Here is an 18,669-nt window from a genome sequence, read left to right on the forward strand (position 1 = left end):
CTTTCTTGTGTCACAGAAAAACTAAATAAATGAAATGAATTTTCTATACTTTAAGGTTGAAACATAGAAAATTCAACCTTTAGCAATATTTTTATTAAACTTTTGGCATATCTGATGGTTTACTTAGAGTAGAACCTAGTTTATAATGATACCTTAAGTTTTAGATTATTTAGTTATTTTATGAGCTAGTGCCTGAGTCTGTGACTTGGCACACAATAATTCGATTTATTATTTTTATAAACTCATAATGTTCTGCAAAAATCTCAGGACTTCCAGATGCTTCAGACACCAGCTACTGTAAAAAACATCCAAAATTATAGGATGGCCTAAATATGATAGAAGCATTCTTCATGTGTACCCAGCTCAAAACCAGGGTACTTGAGCTGTAGTTGGGTCTCTATAAGAGTTGTCAGGAACATAGACCCTTTCCCTCTTGTGGCCCTGCCATCTTCCATGCGGCTTCCTTTATCAGGCTTGCAGGGCTTATCTTTGTCAGGCTGGAGCAAAGGGGCAGGAGCATGGAGGAGTGTGCATGGGAAGGTAATATGGTTAGGCTTAGAGGGACACACAACACTGTCAGTCCCATTCCATTGGCTGGAACTTAGTCACATGGCCACAGCTAAGTGTGAGGGATGCCAGGAAATGTAGTCAGGTGCCCAGGAAGGAGATGGAATAGTTTGGTGAACAGTTAGCCTGTCTTTGGTCTATTTGGAAAAGCAATCTAGAAATCAAAATGCATTGAGGCTGGTGTAAGCTAGATCAGGGGGTTGGACTGGCATAATGGGGCACATTATAGATGCCCAAGAGAGATTGAAAAAAAAATCCTTCTGGAGAGAATTGGAGTTGTCAGCCATAGGCAGCTTTCTAGTGATTTCTTTTCTGAAAGAGTACAAGACGTACTACTGAAATGAAGGATTTAAATTTTTTCAAGGTTACATAAATAAGAAGATAAATGATGAATTTGCTTTTTTTTTTTTTTTTTTTTTTTTTAAAGCATCCTTTCCTTGGAAGAAAACTCTTTTGTAGGATGGTACTGTCATTTGCTTTCTTTGAAAAGCAGAACCCATGGAGCTTGTTTCTCACAGGAGCCAACATGTAGATCCTTCAGTACCATCCGCAGCTGATGCTACACTGGGCATGAACCATGCGTTGAGCACAGTGTTACCAGTGAATGCATTATTTCACTTTTATCACTGACAGAATGCTGCAGGATGGATATTTTTATCCCCATTTTATGGCTGAAGAACCAAGGCTGCAAAAAGTTACATAACCTGGCAAAGTTCACACCGAACTAAAGGCTGCCTGATTTTCTATTAAACTGTTATTTAAGTATAAAATAAAGGGTTCTGAGTGTCTCATGTTTTTCTTTCTTTCTTTCTTTCTTTCTTTTTTTTTTTTTTTTTTGTCAAATACAGATGAAAATGTTTTACCTAATGACATCACAACCTTAACCTCTCAAAAACAGCTTTTTCGAGAAAGAGTTTTAAAAATTCCTGGCTTCTGACAAAATGAGTTAAACACACTTGGGTCCCTTCTTCTGCCTGTGGAGAGTGAGATTCTTTCCCTCTCCATGCGGTCAGTTTAGCTGCTGGAAACTGTTTATGAGTCCCTGCCACTTGACCTGACTTACGGGACCTGGCAAATATGATCCCAGGGTGTGGCTGGAATTCATTTCTGACTTCTGTGGCTAAAGGAGGAAAAGGCACTACTGCCCCTGTGAGAAGAGGCAAGAGCCAGGGACCTGCCGAGGTCTCTGCAGTAGACTTCAGGGAGTATCTCCTAACCCCCACTGTGTGAACTTGGTGGATCCTGGTGCAGAGACAGGCTGTGGGTAGCACCAGAGCATCATGTGATTAAAAGAGAGAATGGAGTGATTTTTCAATACAGCAGCTTGAGGTGAAGCAGTATTCAAATCCATTTGCTCAACATTGGTTCCATGAAACACTATTTTGGCTAAAAGCTCCACGAAGGAAAGATTTTGTAGCTAAAGAAATTTAGAACAGCATATGTATTTAGACTTGCAGCATATGTTAGTATGTGAAAAACCTCCAGTATCTTGTAGCAAGGCACCTGTTAAACTTGTCTAACCTATAATATAACAAACTTATTGGACTACATACTTTTAAAAAATCACACTTACTAATATCCTGAGGAATTAACATTTTGGGGAACATACTTTGTGTATCACTGATCTAAATAGCACATACAAAGAAGACAATGATAGAAAAGAAATCCAATATCCAAATTCAGATGGAATAGAGGGAGGATTACCGACTGGAAGATTGCATAGTTACTCTTGGTTAGGTAATGTAAGCAGCAACAATGATCACATCATAATTTCAGTGTTTTCTCTGATTTTAAACAAAAGAGAAATATGAAAAACTCAAATATTTTATATTGTAAAATGCCTTTTGTCCTCTTTATTTTTGTTGTCTTCCCCCTCTCTCTTTTTCTATTACCACATAAGCTTCTTGATTTTAATCAAATGAGTCGCTGAAAGTTGGAACAACTGGAGAAAGATGTGTTCAAATCCATTGAGCAGAAGATGTGTTAAAATCCATTGAACAGAAAGTTAAGTTATTATTTAAGTACATAGTGTTACTAAAATCTGTTACATAAATTTGTTGGAGGCTGGGTGCCGTGCTCACGCCTATAATCCCAGCGCTTTAGGAGAGCGAGGCGGGTGGATCATCTGAGGTCAAGACTTCGAGAACAGCCTGGGCAACATGGTGAAACCCCGTCTCTACTAAAAATAAAAAAATTAGCTGGAGGTGGTGGTGCACGCCTGTAATCTCAGCTACTCAGGAGGCTGAAGTAGGAGGATTGCTTGAACCCAGGAGGTGGAGGTTGCAGTGAGCCAAGATTGTGCCACTACACTCCAACCTGGGTGACAGAGTGAGACTCCTCTCAAAAAAAACCCCTAAAAACAAAAAAACAGGCCGGGCGTGGTGGCTCACGCCTGTAATCCTGGCACTTTGGAAGGCCGAGGCAGGTGTCAGGAGTTCAAGACCAACCTGGCCAACATGGTGAAAACCCATCTCTACTAAAAATACAAAAATTAGCCAGGCGTGGTGGTGCACGCCTCTAATTCCAGCTACTCAGGAGGCTGAGGTGGCAGGATCACTTGAACCCAGGAGGCGGAGGTTGAAGTAAGCCAAGGTCGCACCTCTGCCCTCAAGCCTGGGCAACAGAGTGAGACTCCGTCTCAAGTAAAAATAAATAAATAGACTAATTAATTAATTTGTTGGGCTGATAATTTCATTTCATGCTTCTTTAAATTTGGGGAACTTGAAGTATTTGGGGAATTTCCTTCCCTCCTTCTCTTCTCTCCCTCCCACTTTCTCCCTGTCTTCCTTCCTCCCTTCCTTCCTATAGCAAATATGTGTTGATACTAAGCCTTGGCACTGGAACTATGAAAGTTACAGTATCTCTTAATGTGTGTGTGTATTTATGTATTTTTACTGGATGACATGTGAATGATGAGCATTAAGAAAACTGAAAACATCTGTATTAGTTACTCAACAATTTTGCTGACTTTTCTGTAGACTTAGACTGTGGCAGGGTACACTGGAGAGTGGCAGATCTGTGGCATGTGGATTATCATTCTTTCCATAATGCCACAGCAGACGTCACCAACTGACGACAGCACTCAGTCTTGCTCTTTCCCATACCTGACTTTCTCCAGTTGTTCCAGACAGATCAACTGGAACTGGAGCTGTTTTCTTTCCCAGGAGTAGTGGAAGGATTAGCATTTTAGGAGACCGTAGTTCTATTCTAATGAAGTGTTTGACCTTGGAAAACAGCCTCAATGGGCCCTATTTTCTTCAAATATTTAGACTGGGTGATTTACTGTATTGTTTTAAGCATACACATTAATGTTGTTTCTCTGTCTACAAATCGCTGTCTGGGGACAAACTTAATTTAAACTCAGCATAGTTTTTCTCCTGCCTGTCTGGGACTCCTTTTGATTTCCCACTTGCATTTATTAGGGGTATCTGACACCTTATCTCCCTAGTTTTTTTGTGTGTGAGTTAATATTTTAATATACTTCAATTTATTTTAGTTAGTTTTAGAAAAATCGCCTTCAGAATGAAAAACAAAATAGTTTTAATTTCTTGCATTTGGTGATGTAGGCCTTCTATGAGTTTATTTTTTCTAGAAGTGCCTCAGCCATGTTCCCAGGGAAACTGCCTCTTCCCTCTACTCCAAATCCTGCCAGGACTTCTTGGATGGTCCCTACACGTGGGACTCAGCTTCTGGAGAAGCTTCTGGCTTAATGGATGAAAAAGACTGTGAACAATCCTTGCATTTTTTAATGTGATACTTTACAAAACCTTTTCAGTTTAGATCTTGTTATGATTTATTATTTGTAGAGTATCAGTATTTAGTACAGAGATTTCAAGAAACTCAGTCAAAAGACAGTATGTTTTAGCCCAAAGGCATTATTCTGGTATCAGTGGAATACTTTCTTCAGGAACTTGTCCATAGGATTTTAATATCCTGAGTACGTATTACAGAGAAAGTCGTATTTCCCAAGTGAATTCCTTTGGTCCCCCAAAATGCTGCAGGACTCTTGGTTGGAGCAATTTAGCAATTCGCTATTGGTACCCTCTTCTATACCTCCTAACAAGTTACCTTGAAATCTTTAAAAACAAAACAGACAAACAAACAAAAAAACTCATCTGTGTGCCAAATCCATTTCAACAGAAAAATAATAGAATTATTATAATTACCATAACTTTAATTGCTTGAAGAACTTAAACCTTCTGGATGAATGATTTCTAAGAATCACTTTGGAGATGAAAGGAGATCATCATTTTTAAACAGTCTGTAGAACTTGACTTTATCTGTAAATGGTTATTCTTCAAAAGATATTTTTTGGGCACCTGCTTTGTGCTGGGCATTTTGCTACATGTTGAGATATAACTGACTCGTAGAGATTCTTTTGACTTAGCCACCCCAGTAGATCTGAGGGGGACTCAGCCTAACAGTCACTCTCTCCTTCTGTAACTGTTAAAACAAACATCAGGGGACAAAGTATTGCATTAAATTCCCTGTACTGAATGCCATTGTATAGTTGCATCCTGAAATAACCAAGAAATCAACTGAAACCTGGAAATCTCTCATCAGAAAAATGTCCATGCCAGTCCTGGTTGCTGTAAGAAGACTTGTTCTAGACCAGTTTACATTTAGGGAGCGCGCATTGTAAGCACCATGGTAAGGGATGCAAAGTACCGTAAGAGATGTCCAGTGAGGAGAAAGCAACCACTGGGCACAGTGTGACGATAACAAGACCAGGCTGACGAGTAAGTGCCCTGTGAATTCTGAGATACACAGAGGATCCCACTGGCAGGAAAGAAAACAAGAAGGTAGGAGTGAAGTATGAATAGAAGATACTCGTGCACTTGGATCCCAGCCCTGCCACTTACTAGCTGTGTGACCATGGATGAATTTCTCACCATATGGAAGCTTCTGTTTCTTTATCAGCAAAAGAGGAATCATAACATTGACTCATAGACACAACGATAAAAATATAAAATGCTTAGCACGGCATCTTAAATGTGACACACAGCAAATGGTATCAGTCACAGTAAAAGTCAGTAAATAATTTTTCTTGTTTGTCTATAAAGCAGCAATACTACATCATACGACTACGGTCAAGATTAAGTAAGGTGGGCCAGGCACGGTGGCTCATCCTTGTAATCCCAGCACTTTGGGAGGCCGAGGTGGGTGGATCATGAGGTCAGGAGTTCAAGACCAGCCTGGCCAAGATGGTGAAACCCCATCTCTACTAAAAAAAACACACACACACACACACACACACACAAAATTAGCCAGGTGTGATGGCAGGCACCTGTAATCCCAACTACTTGGGAGGCTGAGGCAGATAATTGCTTAAACCTGGGAGGCAGGAGTTGCAGTGAGCTGAGATCAAGCCACTGCACTCCAGCCTGGGTGACAGAGCGAGACACTGTCTCAAAAAAAAAAAAAAAAAAAAAGATTAAATAGGTTGACATAATTAAAGGGCCTGGCACAGTACCTACCATATGGAATATGAACATATACAATAAATATTGGCTATTGTGATGAAAAATGTGGGTAGATGAGAGGAGACATTTCAGACACAGGCAAGAGGTACATAGTCTGGTGTGGGCTTGGCAAATTACCTGGTTCTCTAGGATGGAGGTTTTGTTCAAGTGAGTAGTAGTTGAAAGGTAGATGATGGTTGTAAAATATGTTAAACATGAATTAAAAGCCTCTTAATTGGGGATATTAAAATAAAGAGTCTAGGATTCCAGAAGAAAATTTAAATCAGTGACCTCTAAATTTCCTTCTGTTTGAGATTCTGTGGTTCCTCCAAGACTTCCAGTGGTTCCCGAGAAAAACTGGTAAGTCAAACATCCCACTGCAGTAGTGATCCAGGGCTGCAGCCTGGAACACACCAGCAATAAGGCAATGTATGAGTACTTCTCTGTTTTGATAACAGCAACTCATCTGCTGAATGAAAAAAAATTTTAGTTTCCATGTGGAAATCTGGCATTTGATTTGACAGGTAAGAGAGAGAGAAGTAAAAGCCCATGAGTGTAATTGGTGACACGTTATTTCCTGGTCATTTTTTTCCCTTTAGTTTTGAGAGCCAGAGTCAAAGAGAAGGAAGAGAGAGGAAAAAACAAATGGCTCTCCAGGAAATGAGTTTCCAGGCAGAGCTGAGACACCTGAAAAATGTGTCACTTCATATACTTTGCACGTGTGAGTCAATAGCCAGTTTCGGGGTTTGCCAAAGTGCATCCAACGGCTGGTGCAAGAGAAGAAACCACTCAAGGAGAATTAATATAATTCTGGTAAGACAGCTTCATGCATTAAGCTTTTAAGAGGGCCTGAGAGGTCTGTGGACTTCACGCAGAACTGTTTGCATGGCATTGGCCAGAGCTGGAGTATAAGCCAGTACAGCATTCCCAACCTCTTCCTTAATTTATTTTAGGTAAAAGTAAATTTAGAAAACTCAGAGTTAAGCAAGTCAAAGAGGTTTCTTTACCGCAGAACATCTCAGGATCTTTGTTATGCTGATATGAATTGTGAGAGTGTGAATGCAGTACTTCCCACATTCACGGGAAAGTGGTACGTTTTAATGTAGAATGTATCTAGGGACTAGAGTCTTAAGCAGCCCTTTGGGAAAAGCTGATTTGGGGCAGGAACATCAGGCCATCGTTCTTTCACTCTTGCCCTTTCCCAGGGGGGTCTAGGTACAGACACAGATGTTTGCGGGCAGCCCTGTCATTCTAGCAGCTGAATGCAAGACACTGTCCAGGAGAACACCAGTCACTTGCAAAAACATGATGGGGTATGGTAGGTAAAATAATAGGTCCCCAAAGGTGTCCACATTCTCATCCATAAAGCCTGTGAATATGTTATCTTACATGCCAGATGAAATGTTTGTATATGTGAATACACTAAAGATGTTGAAATGGGTGATTGTTCTGGATTATCAGGGTTGGCCCCGTGTAACCACAGGGTTCTTATGAGAAGGAGGCAGGCAAGTGAGAGTCTGAGGAGATGCAATGACAGAAGCAGAGGTCAGCGTGTTATAGGGCCACAAGTCAAGGAATGCAGGCAGCCTACAGAAGTTAGAAAAGGCAAGGAAGTGGATTCTCTCCCAGAACCTCCAGCAGTAACATAGCCCTGCCACCCATTTTAGACTCCTGACCTCCAAACTGTAAGATCAACTTATGGTGTTTGAAGCCACTAAGTTTGTGGTAATGTGTTAAAGAAGGGATGGGAAATGAATAATGAGGTTTGATATTGGTCCCAATTTTCCTGTGCTTGAAGATGGGTGGATTAACATGCTCCCAGACCCCTTCTAAGACCCTGCTCTTGTTCAGGATGGAGGTCAGCTGTAACTGCCTTCTGGCTGGTGTGCCCTGCTTTCTTGCTGTCCTTCCTTTGTCTCCCCAAGCCCCAGGACCAAGTATCACTCTACTGCTCAGATGTGCAGTGACCAGGTCAGTCACTGACAGTCTTTGAAAGAAGTGATGTGATTGGCCACTGGTTGTGCTATGTATCTGTCATTTATGTAGTGTGGGCTGAAGAGCATACTTCTTCCAGTTAACTAATATAATATCCTGTGGTAACTGAAGTTTGAACAGGGTTGTTGTAGGATGGGTGTCATTTAAACTGTGCTCACTGAAATGGGTGCATATCAGAAATCATAGCTAAAGTGAGGTGGAAAATAGAGCCTCCACAAAGGCAAACGGGACTGCCGAGGCCACAAATGTGAATGCTCCAACACTTTGGACTACAATTGCAATGCCCACATTTTTTTCCCTGTAATTATGGTTCTACTTATCCCATCTTAGAGTCATAAAAAAACTTGAGTGGATAGGGAACTGCGTTTTTAAAATCATGGTGCAAATCCTGCAGTAGCATTGTTATCACTAGACTGGGGGACAGACAGCCTAGCCATGTCCTGGTATGTTTGCAGAATACCAAAGTGTAAATGTAGCAGATGCAAGCATTACGGATGTCAGTAAACAATGTATGAATTTAAAATTGAGCAAAGGATAATGAAGCACTATTTGTACTTTGTGTTTGATTGTCACAGTTCAGTTGTCCGGGAATCTCACTCTGAGACCCTGTGATTCTCATGTAAGAGGTTGATTAGGGACTGCTTATGGCCACAAGGGGAATGCAAGCAGGAGAATGGAACAGAGGGAGAGGATGGCTGTGATGCACAGGGGGCTCTGGAGCGCGGACAGCCTCAAGCATGGTCCTGAATTAAGGCAAGGGGGCAAGGCCTTTATGTTCCTCCATCAGCCAGTCATTGGCTGTGGGTCACCCAACCCCCAGAGGGCAACTCCCTCCAGGGAGGTGGCTCTCTAACTAGGCATGCTTCTTTGAGAGACCCTCAACTGGGAGAATAAATACCCTAGTCCAAAAGGAATCTAATGTCACATCACAGGGTCCACTACACTGATTATTCTGTGATTCTAGTGCCACTGGACAGTCAAACTTTACAGAGGGCTAATTAATATTTTAGCAAGGTTCAAGTCAGAATCTGGGGCAAAGTATGCAGGAAGAAGAGACAGGAGGACAGGAGAGCTGACTGAGGCTGCTGCTGATGGAGAAGGCAGGGCTGCCTTCTACAACAGTGGCCACCTCTCCTTCCCAAAGAACAGCAGCCAGTGGGGGCCGGACCCGCCTCCACTTTGATTTTCATTTATGGTTACTTGTTAATTCGAGAGAAGTTGATGGTCTCGTTACTTTATCTTATCTCGCCCTTTTAGGGCATTTGGGCTCTGAATTGGAGCAGATGGAGAGGACAAGAACTTGAAATGAAAAATTACTACATTTGACGTTTGTGGTCAATTTTTCCTCTAGTAAAATGTAGTTACCTTGTAAAGGCATGTTGAAATTTTTTCAACTCCCAGTCCTTCCCTTGCCCTCCTTTTTTCTTCTGGTTCTTAGACCTCACACGTATGTCATGTTCTTTCTCCAGTCTAGTCACCCCTAGCTCTTTATTCGAGGAGAATTAGATGCCTGAAGTCCAGCTCCTGCTTCACTGAATTGGGAAACAATGAAGTCAGCACCTCTCATTCTCTGAACTCACACTTATGGCTTTGAGAAACTACCTCTTTCCCCCAAGAAAAAGTGCAGATCTCTGAGGGAGGTTGCTAAGAATTCAGCAGGGAGATGAACAGGATAATAAAGGACTTTGTCACAAAGGGCTGACACCATCTTTTAAAATTGCTGATCTTAACACTTAGGCTAAAACCTGGATAAAAAGAGATTCATGCCTACCTTCTTGTGACATTCTCTTTAGAAAGACTGAAGATACTCCCGTCTGTAAGAATTTAGTTTGGGCATCCTGGTGGATTGAGGGCTTGGAGGCCTCACAACAAAAGCTTTTCATCTGGAGGACCAAGTCTGACCCTTCAGTAGTGGCTGCTTGGAGAGGCTGTGTTAAGAAAGATTCTGAAGCCAGAAAAGCTTCTGTATGCTTACCTGATGGCTGCCCTGGCCGTGTTCCTGGGGAAGACAGGGACACCTGATGTGTACTTGGCCATCTCAGGACTATGGTCTTCACACAACAGTCCTCAGTTGGCTGACAGGTGTTTGTGTGTTTAAAAACTATATCCAATGCACACCTTTAATCCAGTGTGGGGTATACTGTAGTTTGTGAGTTATTCAGAGGTAAAATGCTAAATACGGGATGACAAGTTAAAGAGGTAGCTGTCCAGTCCCTAGACTTCACAGAAAGAGTGAAAGATAAATTAAATCCTAAAATAAGTATATGAATAGGGAAGAGATAGTTGGAATCAGTATTAAATATTATTTGGTTTGATATTATATGGGAGACCTAGATCAATGACTCCAGCTCCTAAAGTGCTGGACCTGAGCATATAAAGATTGTTGTGGTTTTGAAATGGAGAATTCTCTCATTGTCTCATTTGTAGGCAGTGAAGTGTGTAAGTAGATCTTGCAGCACTATGCTTAGCAAATCATGACTAGAAACTGGAGATCTATCAAATTTGTAGGGAGAAGGATGGTGTATATATGGAAGAAATAAGAGAGGTGAATTGATGGCAAAAAGACAAAGAGGATCAGATTCTAGTCTTTGCCCTTTTTGTTGAGAGTGGGTTTCTTTTTCCTGAAAGAGCATCAAGGACTACAGGTAAAACAAACTGTAATATTTAAAATTCCTTTTGCCTAATAACTTCTATTTTTTTGTCAAGCAAACAAAAGGCTGCCCTAACAGTTTTGATTCCCTACTTTCCCTTGCTGGAAATACATTAAATTGCTCATGTAGATCCCTATCTCACAAATACCACTTTTTTTTTTTTTTTTTTTTTTTTTTTTTTTTTGAGACAGAGTCTCACTCTGTCACCCAGGCTAGGGTGCAGTGGGGCAATCTTGGCTCACCGTACCCTCCGCCTCCTGGTTCAAGGGATTCACTTGCCTCAGCCTCACAAGTAGCTGGGATTACAGGCACCCACCACCATGCCCGGCTAGTTTTTGTATTTTTAGTAGAGATAGAGTTTTGCCACGTTGGTTGGCCAGGCTGGTCTGGAACTCCCAATCTCAGGTGATCTGCCCACCTCGGCCTCCCAAAGGGCCTGGATTGCAGGCGTGAGCCACCGTGGCCAGCCCTAAAACAGCGCTTTTTAAAAGGTCCTGTGGTAGTTGGTGTTGTATTTTTATTATTTATTTATTTATTTTTATTATACTTTAAGTTCTAGGGTACATGTGCGCAACCTGCAGGCTCATTGCATAGGTATACATGTGCCATGCTGGCCCGCTGCACCCATCAACCTGTCGTTTACATTAGGTGTTTCTCCCAATGCTGTCCCTCCCCTGTCCCCAACCCCCAAGACAGGCCCCAGTGTGTGATGTTCCCCACCCTGTGTCCAAGTGTTCTCACTGTTCAATTCCCACCTATGAGTGAGAACATGCAGTGTTTGGTTTTCTGTCCTTGTGATAGTTTGCTCAGAATGATGGTTTCCAGCTTCATCCATGTACTTGCAAAGGACATGAACTCATCCTTTTTATGGCTGCATAGTATTCCATGGTGTATATGTGCCACATTTTCTTAATCCAGTCTATCATTGATGGACATTTGGGTTGGTTCCAAGTCTTTGCTATTGTGAATAGTGCTGCAATAAACATATATGTGCATATATCTTTATAGTAGCATGATTTATAACCTTTGGGTATATACCCAGTAAAGGGATCACTGGGTCAAATGGTATTTCTAGCTCTAGATCCTTGAGATGTCACCACACTGTCTTCCACAATGGTTGAGCTAGTTTACACTCCCACCAACAGTGTAATAGTTGGACACTTTAAATCTATTTCTCCACATCCTCTCCAGCACCTGTTGTTTCGTGGCTTTTTGATGATCGCCATTCTAACTGGTGTGAAATGGTATCTCATTGTGGTTTTGATTTGCATTTCTCTGATGACCAGAGATGATGAACATTTTTTCATGTGTCTGTTGGCTGCATAAATGTCTTTTTTTGAGAAGTGTCTGTTCATATCCTTCACCCACTTTTTGATGGGGTTGTTTTTTTCTTGTAAATTTGTTTACGTTCTTTGTAGATTCTGGATATTAGCCCTTTGTCAGATGGGTAGATTGTAACAATTTTCTCCCATTCTGGAGGTTGCCTGTTCACTCTGATGGTAGTTTCTTTTGCTGTGCAGAAGCTCTTTAGTTTAATTAGAACCCATTTGTCTATTTTGGCTTTTGTTGCCATTGCTTTTGGTGTTTTAGTCATGAAGTCATTGCCCATGCCTATGTCCTGAATGGTATTGCCTAGGTTTTCTTCTACAGTTTTTTTGGCTTTAGGTCTAACATTTAAGTCTCTAATCCATCTTGAATTAATTTTTGTATAAGGTGTAAGGAAGGGATCCAGTTTCAGCTTTCTACATATGACTAGCCAGTTTTCCCAGCACCATTTATTAAACATGGAATCCTTTCCCCATTTCTTGTTTTTGTCAGGTTTGTCAAAGAACAGATGGTCGTAGATGTGTGGTGTTATTTCTGAGGCCTCTGTTTTGTTCCATTGGTCTATATCTCTGTTTTGGTACCAGTACCATGCTGTTTTGGTTACTGTAGCCTTTCGTCTAAGTAAGGACACTTGTTTGCACTTTCTGTAATTTGGATAGCACGATAAGGCAGTTCTACGAAGGAATTTTGCATTTCTCACAAGACACTTTATATATCTGTAAGTCACAGGGTTCCCCCAAACCCTCCACCTAGCACAGGGAATTTGAAATATAGAAAGAAACTAAAGAAGGTGAACCAGACTCAATTCAAGTGAATTTCAGTTGTGGGTTTCTGCTATACACACTTTAATGGTGATTTTTAACCATTATTTATAAGTTCTTGATAGTTCTGAGGTCTAGTCAAACCTTCCACAGCATTTAACCACAAGATATATTTAAGTTAGATATAAAAAACAGAAATCTAACTTGAGACCAACTTTATATAAGACTAATTGAAAGGTTGATTGTAGATGAAAAATTCATAAACATTTAGTGATAGCTATAGATTTCATTTCAACATAAAACAATGGCAAAATTATAATTCTGTTTAATTTACATTAATTTATAAGAACGTTTTGAAAGTTGCAAACAATATCTAGAAAAAGTGATTGTCCCAAAGTTCAGATCCTTCAGTATTAGATACATTGTTTTCCTGTACTAGTGCAGGAAAAAAACCAAAAGCCATTCATTTCCTGCTGTGACTTGTCCTTCAGAAGGTGGGATAGTTGCATGGAATATGACTCATTTCCTTCACAAACTAGAAGTTGCCATTCTAACGAGAAATGGCAATGTGGAAAGCAAATTAGTAAATATTTAAGTATCAGTCCTAGGAAATGGGGCCTGTCCATTAATTTGGACAGTGCTGTGAATATTTGAGTTACTCATTTTGAAATATACATTGAATTAGATATGATTAATGTTCCAGTTATTAAAAAACAGATAAAGGTGTCTTAACCTGACACATTTCCTTTCCGTGAGTTTTAAAAAAGAACCTGAGATCATTTTACTGGGACTATTATGAAAGTAATTTGTTTATATGATGACTCTGTTCATGAACCTAATAAGCTTGCTTTCTTGGTCATTCTTTAGAGATTTTTATTTGATTGTTGAATCATAAAGAGACAGGACTCTTGCATTCCAGCTTCATCCTCTGGCTTTTCCATGATTTTTCTTTGTTCCTCAAACTCTTCATACATAAAAGAAATATATCAGCCGTGGCTCTGAGGTGCAAAAATAAATACAATTGTCAATATTTAAATTGTAAAACTCTAGTAGATTATTCTTATTTTAATTAAAGGAGAAAAATAGACCCAAAATGATTTTAGGAGCTGATTCGGATACATTTTCAGGCAGTTTAGAATTTAAATTCATGGTTCTTTTCTACTGAATTTATTGGATAATAATTTATGCATATACAGATAAATTTGGTGCACTTTAAAATCTGCTTCAAATATCTTGTGTTAAGATCTTGTTCTTCCTGAATTAGAGGTCCACAGGCCTATTTTGGCCTACAGAAATGTTTTGTTTGCTCATAGAAAGTGTTGATTTTTCTTTTAAGTCATCAACCTATAAAAACACAGATTTCTGGCCGGGCGCGGTGGCTCACGCCTGTCATCAACACTATAAAAACAGACACGATTTACACATTAAAAAGGCAGGAGAATGGATTTGCCAATTACTCTTAAAGAACTCAGAAAAAAAAAAAAAAAAAAAAACACAGATCACATAAAAAATGCAATGTCGGATCCAGCAATGTCGGGTCTTTATCTCTACATAGCAACTGCTGCTAGCACTGAATAACTTTCCCCTTTCAATGGTGCATGTGCCTCAGCACCAACGGTCTCTAGGATGAGACCCCAGTACTACAAATCAAGGTTTTCTCTGTTGACCTAGATGAGAACATTCTGACATTGAGAATAAACAGTTTAAGCACCATTATTAAGTGGTATTTGAATTCAGAGATTAGATACACGAACAAAACCTAGGGTACTGCTACCTTGAACTTCTTTTAGTAAGAAGCAAGTTCTTCTAACTTTCCTCTACTTTCTTTTAAGTTTGTCCAAAAGTGCATTTGCAAAGGGATTACAAAGACCATGGCAGAACCAGCTCACCCCTCCCTAACACACACATCACATGCTTATTCCACCAGCTCCTCTAATTAAAGGCCTCGCACAGCTCATACAACTCCCAAAGCCAATTAAACAATGCTCACCCTTGTACCTCACAGTAGATTGGGGAGTAGTTTGGAAAACGCCGTGATTGATATGAAAAGTAGTAACGTATTTTTAAGCACTTTTAGCACTGTTGTTACTCTATGAGGCACAAGCTTTCAACACAGTGGCCTTTTATCTTCTGCGCTTTTGGAGTGTGAGAACACCATGGAGGCTACATGCACCACAGCATTTCTGTGGGCTGGGAATCAAGGCCGGGAGAAGGGGGTGGGCAGCTGGGGAGTGACAGTGCAGGGAGGGGGAGTTGGCAGCTGTCAAATGAATAGCATTTCCCTCTTCCATTATCCTGCTGTCCAAGTGCTCCATCTATTCATATTCATGGTTTCCATCAGTGTGCATAGCACCACGGCCAGCTTCCTTGTCACATTTCATTTTCTTGTCTTTCTTGGAGTTTCATTTTGATTTACTAAAAATCAGTGGACTGCTTCTAAACAAGGATCAGCTAGTAGAAACTGGAGCTAGTTGGTAGAGAATCTACTGGGAGGAATTTATTTACATACAAGAAGTTAAAGCCAAATATATGTGGTAAGTTAACTTTTTGTTCATCCATCGTTAATTTCATTAATTTCCTACTAATCTAGTGATTAATTCCCCATGTAGGAAGACTATATTCACATTGCTAAGAGAAAGAAATAAGGAAAACATTTTATATTTTAATTACAAAGTAATGTGTATTTAATTTAGAATATATAAAACTACAAAAATTTAGGAAAGTACAGAAAAGAAATTAAAATCACCTGAACCTAGACGTAATTGTTATTAAGTTGTGAGTTTATTTCTTTACAGTCAAATATGTATTATATTTTTTAGGAAATTGTGATAATTCTAGAAATTATTCTTCATTGTCTGCTTATATGTGTATAATACTAAATCATAAATATTTTAATATCTTTAAATATTTTATTAAAGCTTTTCACACGTCTATATAGAATTCCATAATATGGATACTCCATGATTTTTGGGAAGTTAGGTTTTTCTGAATTTAAATAATAAACAATGTTGTAATAAAGACATTCACAAGCTTTCACATCCAAGCTTTGTGCAAATCCATGATTTTTCCTTAGGAAAATTTCCCAGAAGTGATTTGTGAGTCAAAAGATAGTTGGCCTTTAAAGTGACCTCCACAAAGGTGGTAGGAATTGAACCTTTCTGATGTATGACAGCCTCAAACAGGGAGCTTTTCTAAGCATATCTTTCTGGGAAGCTACTCAGAATATTCTTTGACTGCTTTTGTCTAGATATTTTTACTCTACGAAGAAGACTAATCACTTGCTGGAGTTTCTTGGAATATAGGAAGAGGAGAGTGGAATGCTGCCAACTTTGAAAATGTTTGGGAAAAGTGTGGGCCATATTAACCATCGTTTTAATTAACATTTGTTTTAGATCATGAATGGAAAACCAACTCTTCTGGAGGAAAACATAAATGTCTGCTGGGGAACATGTATTTGCTTTGGGAACCCTTGGGACGAAGAAAATAAAATGCTTAATAACAACAGCATAATGAGGCCGCAGGAGTGCTGAAAGCATTAATTAATGAACAATTTTAAAGTTCTTCAGAAGCCTAGGGAGAGTTTAGAGTGGATGGATTCCTTTACTGACAAAGACTAATATGTTGTACTGCTTGGGATGACTTGATTAAACCAGAGCTAAATTTTAAAACACACCTAATTACAGTTTCCCTATTATAAATGGAATGTCTCATATTTATTGGAGTCCTATTATTGTATTGAGATGAACCACAGTTAACCACATCCAGATTTTTTAATATTTAGGCTCTAGAACTAAACTTTTACATGTACCTGGAGAAGTTTAGAAGTTGATATTGTACTGTCCTTATATATAACATCCCAATTTGCAACAAAACAGCCATAGGAAGGCAGGCCCTGAACTGACCAAAGAACCTGAGGCTGTGATCAGAAGAATGCATGCTATGTAAATAGATCACGTTTGGGCAAGTGCTTCCTATTGTTGTCCAATGAAACTTAACATTTTCAGTGGTCCTTCTGAGTTTAACAGGTTTCTTACTCCTGGCAATAAAACCAGACTTTGCTACAGTGGTTTACTTGACAAATTTAATCTCCACTTGTTCCTGCAGTAGGATTAAACATGTAAACACAACATGAGTTAATTGTGAAAATGGACACTGATGTGACAACTCAGTTGGAAAACTTGCTGTATTTTGTCATAAAAGTAATGAGAGTTTAATTGCTTGTTTTTAGTGATATTGCTTAGAGAACCTTTAAACTGATATAGCATAGAGAGATAACGCTTCTACGTGCCTTAGAAGGGAATCTATGCTAATTATAATAATACGCTGCCAGCATGATTGTTTTGTAAGAGATGTTGTCCTGGTGATATGCTGAGAACTGTACTTACTGTTCCTTCAGGATAGGAGATGTCCCTTGAGAGGAGAAGGGAGTTCTGGGTCTTTCTTTTGTGTGTTACAGTAAAGGGAACTCTTGAAGCTTTATATTTCTAAAGTGAATATCCAGGATTACTCTTTCTGGATAGTTCTCTTGCATGGATATCAAACTCAATAAAGCACTTAATACTCTCAATACTGGTAATATCTGAAGTTAGTCCAGTAATTCAGAAACAGGAAGTTTGAACCCATTTAGACTTTAATACACTAACCAACAGTCATTTCCCTCAATTTCATTCATTACCTGAATTTCATACATTCATGAATTCATTACTTCATTCATTTATTTACACATAGCCTGAATTGAGTGTCTGAATTGAGTTCAGCAGTCCCTTGGGGTCATCAGGATGGGTTCCTTGTCTTCAAGGAGCTCCCAGACTAGTGGAACAGGCATGGGAAAACTAATACAGTGTGGCATGAGCTGTGGTGGAAATCTCCCCCAGGCATGCAGGAACAGGGATGGAGCAGCTAACCCTGCCTCACAGTCCCTCCTGACTTCCTCAGCTCAGTTCATTTTATTTATTTATTTATTTACTTATCTACTTATTTATTTATTTTGGAGACAGGGTCTCACTCTGTCACCAGACTGGAGTGTGGTGGTACAATTATGGCTCACTGCAGCCTTGACTTCCAGGGCTCAGGCGATCCTTCTGCCTCAGCCTCCCGAATAACTGGGACTGTAGGAGTATGCCACTGTGCCCAGCTAAGTTTTAAAAATCACTTGTAGAGACAAGGTCTCACCAGGTTGCCCAGGCTGGTCTCAAACTCCTGGGCTCAAGTGATCCTCCCACCTCAGCCTCCCAAAGTGCTGGAATTACACTGTGAGCCACCTTGCCTGGCCCATTTTATTTTAATATATAGCTGTTTTACCCGAGAACCTTGCCACTCCGATTGTGTCCCACAGACTAGCAGCATCAGCATCACCAGCAGTTCATTAGAAATGCATCACCTCAACCAGACCTGTTGAATCATAATTTGCATTTTAACAAGATCTTCAGGATCCAAAATTTGTCACATGATCACAACTCTTATGTGGAATACAGGGAGAGGTGGCACTGTTACAAATGTATGTTCTTAGCTGGGCATAGTGGCTCACGCCTGTAATCCCAGCACTTAGGGAGGCTGAGGTGGGTGGATCACGAGGTCAGGAGTTCGAGACCAGCCTGGCCAATATGGTGAAACCCTGTCTCTACTAAAAATGCAAAAATTAGCCAGGTGTGGTGGTGCGTGCCTGTAGTCCCAGCTACTCGGGAGGCTGAGGCAGGAGAATCACTTAAACCTGGGAGGCAGAGGTTGCAGTGAGCCGAGATCGCGCCACTGCGCTCCAGCCTGGGTGACAGAGCAAGATTCTGTCTCAAAAACCAAAACAAAACCAAAAAACCCAAATGTATGTTCTTACGTACATTGAGCAGAGTGATCCCACTTTTGATCAATGTGTACTGGAATGATTTAGTAATAATAGCTTCCTGTATTATG

General features: G+C 40.1%; 1 protein-coding gene across 3 annotated transcripts in view; it reads left to right on the plus strand.

Annotated features, from left to right (window-relative positions):
• The window catches only part of MOB3B (MOB kinase activator 3B), a 213,583-nt gene that overhangs the window by 17,121 nt on the left and 177,793 nt on the right, over window positions 1-18,669 (plus strand). Inside the window, exon 1 of one of the 3 annotated variants that reach the window (XM_050761653.1) lies at window positions 14,290-15,296. The exons of the other annotated variants lie outside the window; for them this stretch is intronic. The gene's annotated coding sequence lies outside the window, so the exon portion shown is untranslated. Of the gene's footprint in view, window positions 1-14,289; window positions 15,297-18,669 lie in introns of those variants that run through there. 3 annotated transcript variants of the gene reach the window in all.

Source organism: Macaca thibetana, chromosome 15 (genome assembly GCF_024542745.1).
Source record: "Macaca thibetana thibetana isolate TM-01 chromosome 15, ASM2454274v1, whole genome shotgun sequence".
NCBI classification, from domain to species: domain Eukaryota; kingdom Metazoa; phylum Chordata; class Mammalia; order Primates; family Cercopithecidae; genus Macaca; species Macaca thibetana.